Here is an 8,233-nt window from a genome sequence, read left to right as displayed (position 1 = left end):
ATGAGATCCGGCCCACCCAATGGGTTGTTGACTCGCCTTCACTGTGAATGCAAGAATCCAAATCCAGAATCGACATAGGCTGCTTGCATGTATCTTTAAATTTTTGGATAAAACGCCTCTTCAACTCTGTCCATGATCTAATAGAGTCAGCGGGTAGGCTTTTCAACCAAGTACGAGCCGGCCCATCAACCATCATGGTGAAATATTTAGCACACGCTGCATCACTGACATCCAGCATCTCCATAGACATCTCATAACTCTCAATCCAAGCCTCTAGGGGGCTGATCCGCCGTGTAATTAGGCACCTTAGTAGGGCCCTTGAAACCCTTAGGCAAGCGCTCATTGCGTAGAGCCGACACTAAACATGGCGCACCCAAGGTTCTAGAGGTCACTCCTGCCTCCACGGACGCGGAAGGATAAACCAGAGATTGCTATTGAGCCGCCAACTGAGCCGCCAGCTCCGCCTCTCGCCCCACTCTGCCCTGTTCTACCAAAGCCTGAGCATCATTATCAGCGCACGGCAGGTCAGGCCTACGAGGCTGGTTGCGGTTCTGCTCACTGCTTGACAGGGATGGTTCATCAATATGCCTGCTATAACTCCTGCTTGGACGTGGTGTTGAGTGGATACGATCACGATTGTACGAATAAGCCGCCTATTGGGCCACAGCCATCTGAAGCAGTTCTTCGGCTCGCCGTATTTCCATTGCCGCTGGCGACTCATCCTGAGCTAGGAGAGCCGCCAGTCGAGTAGCCGCAGCTATCATGTTATCCAAGGGGTTAGAAAAATGCCCCGGAGGTGTTGGAACATGGTGAGGAGGGGTTAAGTTCAAACGTGGTGGGTCTGCAGCTCGTGGTTGAACCGGTTCCCTGGCTGTCGGCGCCTCAACGGCCCGATCCACACCAGGCGGGTTACTCGTTCCTACCCTAGGCGTGTTGAAAAGGTTCCTCGCATCGTAAGTTGGGGGCAGCCTGCTCACATGCCTTCTGTTGAAGACAGTGTTTGATGCGTCTCGGTCCAGGCTTAAGTGGAAGCTCTCTGCCTGAAGCCGTTCTGCCTCCCTCTGTAAGCCGGCTCGCTCCGTTGCCATCCAGGTGTTCTCCGTGTTTAGCTCCTCCTTATCTTGTGCTATATCATCACGCAATTTTGCAACCTCCGCTTTATGCTGATTTTGATTCACCGGGTTAACCTCCGCCATGAACAACATTGTCAGAGCATCCAACAGACCAGATAAGACTTGAGCCGACGGGCGCACAGGGCCTCCTACCCCGGAAGCCGTCGCCACTGCTGACCCGGAGATCATTGCTGCTGTAGTTGTAGAGCCCTGCCCTGGCTGTGTACCGGCGATGAACACCGTGAACCTATGTGGCGGTTCGTAGGGGTCCGGAATACTGTCACCATCAGAACAGCCCCGAAGCCCGCCATCCTGAACCTAATAGATGGAGTTGGTCTCACCAGTAGAGGACTCGTCGCCTGAGTAGACAACCGTCTCACCACCAGATTCAGATCCTCCTTCTAGATGCTCCATGAACGAAACCAACAAAAACATGCTTCGGGGTGGCTCAGCTTCTTGGCGGGTCACGCGCGCCGAGCCGACTCGATGATGTCGGTGCAGATGTCTGGCTCAGCTTCCGACTCACCAATCTTGCCGATGAAGACGTGGATCTTGCCAAAGGGGACCCGATACCTGTAATCGATTGAGTCGGCCTCAGGGGCTCCAGCCGCTACAAGAAACCTGTTAATCTATGACGGATTTCTAGTGACGGTTCCAGAAACCATCATCAATGGTATTCCATCGGTGACGGTCAGCATAGATCCATCATGGATCATCAAAAGAACGACGATCCCTGAAAACTGGTGACGATTTTGTGACAAATGTTGCATCACCGTCATAAAATCCCCAAATCTAAGTCGTCATGGATTCACCAGCGGGCTTTTGTCCTTTTTTTTAATCCAATCTGAGCAGCCGATCATTTTTGCCACTCACGTGCCGTCAAGATAGGCCACAAGGTTTCAATTCGGCTTTTACATTATTTTTTCTTTTGCGTTCGGTTTTTATTCGGTTTTGTTTTCTTTTTATTTTTGTTTTCACATTTTCATTTTTCCTATTTTGTTTTTTCCTCCTTCTTTGTTTTTTCAAAAATCACATTTTTTTTGTTTGCTTCTATGTTCTTTTGATAAATCGCAATTTTCAAAAAAATGCTCAGGATTTCAATTCTTTTCCAAATACAAAAAAGTCTACGCTTTCAGAAAAATCACAAAATTTTATTCCTAATCTATAATACTTAAATAGTTCATCCCCACTACTTCTAATTTTCTCAACATGCAAGCCATCCACCTCACCAAGTGTGCCACATCAGCATCCACTAACAATATTTTTCAACCCATGCAAACCTTATTTCATTATTATCATTAATTCTCTCAACATGCAAGCATCCCACTTCACCACACTCTATTTTTTTTCAGCCCACGCAAACCATACCAATATGTTTATTTTTGTCACCGGTCATATGTAGTAGATTAGATAATTATTTAATGTATTTACTTCCAAAAGGTTGTGAAATGCCCTGATTTACACATAATGCAAGTACAACATATTTATATATTAAAATTAGTAGCTTTTGATTTAGATATTTTCCTTCATATGTAAGTCGTCTATAATCAATCTTTCTATTTCCACAACAACGCGCGGGGTAATTACCTAGTATCAAGAAAGTTTGTGCTTTAAAAAATTGTTTGCAAATTTTAAAAAAACTTTATAATTTCAACAATAAGTTCATAAATTCAAAAATGGTTCAGAAAATATCAAAACTTGTTCACATTTTCTACAAATCTTCATAATTTTCAAAAAATGTTCCCAATTTTAACACCAAACTCTAATTTTTTTTAGCCCACGCAAACCATACCAATATGTTTATTTTTGTCACTGGTCATATGTAGTAGATTAGATAATTATTTAATTTATTTACTTCCAAAAGGTTGTGAAATGCCCTGATTTACACATAATGCAAGTACAGAATATTTATATATTAAAATTAGTAGCTTTTGATTTAGATATTTTCCTTCATATGTAAGTCGTCTATAATTAATCTTTATATTTCCGCAGCAACGTGCGGGGTAATTACCTAGCATCAAAAAAGTTTGTGCTTTAAAAAATTATTTGCAAATTTAAAAAAAACTCTGATTTCAACAATAAGTTCTCAAATTCAAAAAAAAATATCAAAACTTGTTCACAATTTCCACAAATGTTCAGAATTTTCAAAAAAGTTCCCAATTTTTTGAAAAATACACAAATTAAAAAAATGGTTGGAAATGTTTGGAACTTGTTCACGTTTCCAAATAATATTCCCAGTTTCAATTTTTTTTTATTTTTCCAAAAATGTTCAGAAATTTTGTAAATTGTTTTCTTTTTCAAGAATATTTGTTTTTTCAATAATTTTTGAAATTTAAAAGAAAATCTGCTGCTACAGTATGTGTTGCTCGAATAGATTCCCCGGTCTAAACTCATTAGTTAAAGCTTGTAAACATTCCTGTACTGATATCTCAATGGAATAGCGGCCAGTCATGCAAAAGCCTAGTTTGGATTCACTGAACCAAAGCGCCAAACCTCCACATACAGCATAACTGGACCATATGCAACAGCACAACCAAATTTGACATACAACAGCACAGGATGAAAGCCTAACTTGCACATACAACTCAGCAAAAAAACACAATACGTGAGCACAATCAGCTCTCCTCTTAGACTACAGGAAATCAAAATACAGGCCAACATGTAAGACCATTATCTCCCTTTGGCGTGAACCCGAGAAAGTACTCTAAACATAAATGGCTACCTTACAGCCCATCCAGATTAATCAACTGAATATACCACATACAAGTTTTTTACTCCTACTCATATCATGTTTAGGCATGAGCAAACATGCATTCAGAGGGGAAGCAGTCAGTACGTTGACGGCACTAAGCTGGAATCTTCCGACTGGTGATACCCTTTGATGCACGATATATAAACTGCAACAAAAGACTAGACTTTTAGTGTCTACTACATGCAAAAAAGCTTCTAAAAAAACTACAGTTGACATGATAAAGAAGGCATTTGTTTCATAGCACAAACCATCAAGCTGACATGAGCTAAAAGCAATCTAAGTATAGCCTTACAAGCTCCAGCGCTTAAAAGATTGTACATACGGTGCTGAATGTAAAATTGACCACAGTCGGGACTTGAAGTGAATAAGATCAGTTTATCAAGTGAAATAAGAATTCGTTTTACTGTAGTATTCACAAATTACAATTCTGACCCAGCCAGGACTGGCAAAATTTCATCTGATGTTGTAGTTGTGGGAATGCATTCTTATACCAAGGAGGAAATGTCCATGGTCATTCTTAACACTTTAATCAGTTTAAAATAAGGTGGTACGATGTAGCCATCAATTTTATTTCCTGCAACAAACTGTGTATTGTAGTGCTAGCATACTCACTATACACCAAGATGTACTAGCATATACAACTTCATATGAAACCATCAAGACCAGGATAGATAGCAGCATATACCTGTATTTCACAAGGAAAACACTAGTAAATACAACAGGAAATCACTAGTAAATGTCATCTTATGCTGTTGTATGATACAACAACATTTGTATTTTTGCTGAACCGAAGTTGACATAGTAAAAAACAAACCATCCCAGAATAACACTCTGCTTATCCAAAAAGGTCATAATGACAAAAACAAGTACTTTAAGCAAGCCACGACAATTCTTGAGATCACTTTTCCTCAAGCAAAATCACTAAGAAAATGACATGCTTTTTTCTGAACATATGCAAATGGCATAGCTTTATTCACCAGCAAAATCAATATGCAGATGGCATGTTTTTTATGCAAAATGGCCATAACAAAGTCACTTTTCCTGAAGTCTCGCACAAAATCAATATGTAGATGTCATGCTTGTGCTTGTTGATATATTCCATAAATAAATAATGAAGACAGTACACTAGAACAAGAATGAAGGTGATATTGTAGTCACTTTTCCTGAAGTCTTGACACAAGATCAATATTTAGATGCCATGCTTGTTCTACTAGTTCTCATTATCCATCTGCTAATTACTCCGCCGCCGTCGCTGCCGCTGATCATCATTAGTCTAATTGACGCGTATATTATAGTACTACACCACGGTGCTACTTCCATCCACTATATTTTTCATCTAGCTACTACACGTTTACAACCGTAGCCTATTATCTACTGATGTTCGTTATTGCTGCCGAACTCTACCTGCCTGTGCGTGCGGTGAAGAAGACTTTACTGCGTTTTGTGGCGTAGCAAAACCGGTCGTAAGATATTTTTGCAAATTACAGAAGTAAGCCCCCCCCCCCCCCCCCTGAAAAAAAACACCATGGATTCAATTAACACTAATTTTAATTTGAGGTAGCACATAAATTCAGTTAAAACTAAAGTTTCAGTTAAAAACAACATCCAGTTAAGTCTGATTCTGTTGACAAATTTAGTTGAGTTAGTGCATCAATTCAGTTAACACAAACATCAGATAACACCCAAAATCAGTTTACAGAAACATAGAAGTACTCGAAATTGCTGAGTTCTTAATTTTAGCTAGCATTTTGGCAGTTCATCCATATTTCAGTTGGTTGCCCCAGGTGAAATAATACACATTCTCCGTAAAACAAATGGCATCAAGTTCAATCGTGAAAAGGAATAAAGTGACCGTAGTTTGTTTGACAGGTGAAGTGTATTGGAATAAATTAAAAAACTGCAGAGACATACCTTGGTTGCTGGCTGCGGTTGGGTGTTGAGGAGGGCCTGGAGGGGAACAGTGGAACTTGTCCGGACAAGGGCGCCTAGGTGCCGGCGGGACACAGCAACGGTCGAAGGATATCTCTGGCGCGACAATGACTAGCGACGACAGGGTGGCCGGCCGTGGCTCATGAAGATGCAGGCAACCACATCGGCGGACAGCGGCGAGTGACGAAGGCAGCGGACTCAGCCGCGCCGTTGTTCCTCCCTCCCCGGCGCCGAGATGGACGCCAGCTACGCACCTGGCCCAGAGGCGGAGCTCCTCCGCGCGAGTCCGCTTCAGGGCCAGTTCTTTTGAGCTATGCTGTGAGAATAAGCTCCTGTGGAAATAAGCTCTAGATAAGCTCATGTGGAAATAAGCTCCAGATAATAAGCTAGAAAGTTCTTTTCAGTGCCTGTTTTTTCAGCTTATCTAATGCCATTGGACTATATGGTTGTCCTGATTAAATGATATCGTGTTATTTTTATCATTTTGCTGCTCAAATGAACATAAATTTGCTTACTACTTGACACAATCAGCACATCCATCACTCTATGCAAATACAATGGTAGCATCCAGAGGACAACAATCTTGTAGTACTACTTGACACAATCAGCACATCCATATAAACATTAGTTCTAGCATATATCAGCAGCACCACATACATCATACAGCAGCAGCAGTTCATAACATCATCCATCAGCAGCACCACATAGCAAATCTGGATTAAAAATCAAACGAGCCGCTCACCTTGCCGGCCGAGCTCATGGCCACGGACTGAGGAGGGAAGGGGGAACGAACGGGGTTCCTTCTCGACGGACTGGGTCGCGGCCGGAGTGGGGCACCGACCGCCGGAGTAGGGCGCCGACGGGACCGACACGAGCTGCTCCTGGCCGCCAGGGAAGGTAGGGGTCGTGCCCGAGGTTGGAGAAGCGACGGAAGATGGGCTCCTACCCTCCGGCCATGTCGCCGGAGCTAGCCGCGGCGCGGAGCAGACGAGTAGGGGACTGGTGGCGGCGGCGGCGGCTGCAACGGGAACCCTAGCCTGTGCGGGAGCGAGTCGGGTGCGAGACGAGATAGCGCGAGGGGGATCGAGGACGGTTTTTTTTTTCTTTCTGCCAGGGGATCAGGTGACGCGGGCTCAGCCGCTCAGGGGCATTTTCCCTGTAATTTCTGCAAACGGAGTTCTTTGAGCGGCTTGACCACTTTTTTTTTAGGGAAGCGACTTCATTTGGGAGAGAGGGGGAAGGAGGATACCTAACACGGGCGGACACCTCTTGCCTCACTATGCGGTGGGTCCACATTAAAATATGGTAGGTTATCAAAGTATTGAGCACACAATCGGCTAAAAAACACGCGGGAGACAATTTATATGTATTTGTTCACACGTGTGTTGTGTGTTGGTTTATAATTTTTCAAAAAAAAATATACGGGAATTGTCTAGGTTGCACTTGTTCATTGTTTTTCTCTTCCTTAAGGAGGCTAGTGAGTTCTAGGTAAAATCTTTGATTCTCTTAGTGTCTTTTTTTTGCGGGGTTGATTCTCTCGGTATTTGGGTTAAAAGGGGCTTATATAGGTGTCATTGTGTCACAGAAAAGACTAGGATGAAAGGCATGCTTTACTCGTGTCTGATGCGTGTACTCATCCAACGTTGGTCCGTTGGAGAGAGAGAGAGAGATGAGTGAGGCCGAGCGGGAGGATGCGGATTTGGGTTTCTAGGGTTCTAGGAGTGTGGGGGCACACGATGGAACTTCGATGTCATCCCACGATCCCTCCCTCATTGTTATCTTTCTCGGCGATGGTTATAGGTGAATCTGAAGAGGAGATGGACTAGTTATGAGACTTGGTGGGTCTAGACGTGGTTGTCGATCACAGTTGATCAATGCCATGATGATGATCACATATCCCTCCTTCGACCTTTGAACATGGAAGGCCCCGATCCCCTTTTCTACCTTCGTGTTTCTTCTCGACAAGTATACCAAGTGTCGTCCTTTAACATACCGAATCAACAAGTGTTGAAAGCAGTATAAACTTTCGGGGACCAACGTAAGTTGGCAAGCTTTGCATAGTGGTTTTGTTTAAATGACCAAAGTAGCACACGATGATGTGTACAAGAGAGGCGTCCGTCGAGCATCGTGGAGAGGAGAAGGGGCTCTTATAGGCGACCAAATGGTTCCCCCCTCTCCCTCCTGCATGTAGTCAAGCAGCGGCGTCTTCGATCGTTCCAAGGCGACCGTCTGATGATCTCTTCGTCATTGTTGTTTGATGTGTCGCGGACTAATCAAGCTATCTTTCATCTTACCTGCTATTGAGGTCTGGTGTGCCGAGGGGCTCAAAGTCGCGATCTAGTGTGTTGAGAGGTAATCATGCCGACATTGAGGGGTAATCGAGCCAACGTCAAGGGGTAATCAAGCCACAATTTGATGCAGTGGCGGGTAATCAAGCCGT

The 8,233-nt window shown here is 43.4% G+C and overlaps 2 long non-coding RNA genes across 2 annotated transcripts; both read right to left on the bottom strand.

The window, feature by feature from the left end:
* Positions 1-3,669: 3,669 nt before the first annotated feature.
* Positions 3,670-6,923, bottom strand: LOC123137184 (uncharacterized). The gene is made up of 3 exons (XR_006467842.1): positions 6,536-6,923; positions 5,776-6,125; positions 3,670-4,009 (listed from the first exon to the last, which is right to left on the bottom strand). It is a non-coding gene; the product is annotated as an uncharacterized lncRNA (long non-coding RNA).
* On the bottom strand, positions 4,328-5,769 carry LOC123137185 (uncharacterized). Its single transcript, XR_006467843.1, has 2 exons — positions 5,269-5,769; positions 4,328-4,549 (listed from the first exon to the last, which is right to left on the bottom strand). It is a non-coding gene; the product is annotated as an uncharacterized lncRNA (long non-coding RNA).
* Positions 6,924-8,233: the final 1,310 nt, after the last annotated feature.

This window comes from Triticum aestivum, chromosome 6B (genome assembly GCF_018294505.1).
Source record: "Triticum aestivum cultivar Chinese Spring chromosome 6B, IWGSC CS RefSeq v2.1, whole genome shotgun sequence".
Lineage (NCBI taxonomy): Eukaryota > Viridiplantae > Streptophyta > Magnoliopsida > Poales > Poaceae > Triticum > Triticum aestivum.
Note: the sequence above shows the minus strand (reverse complement) of the source record. Positions and strands in the feature narration are given on the sequence as shown.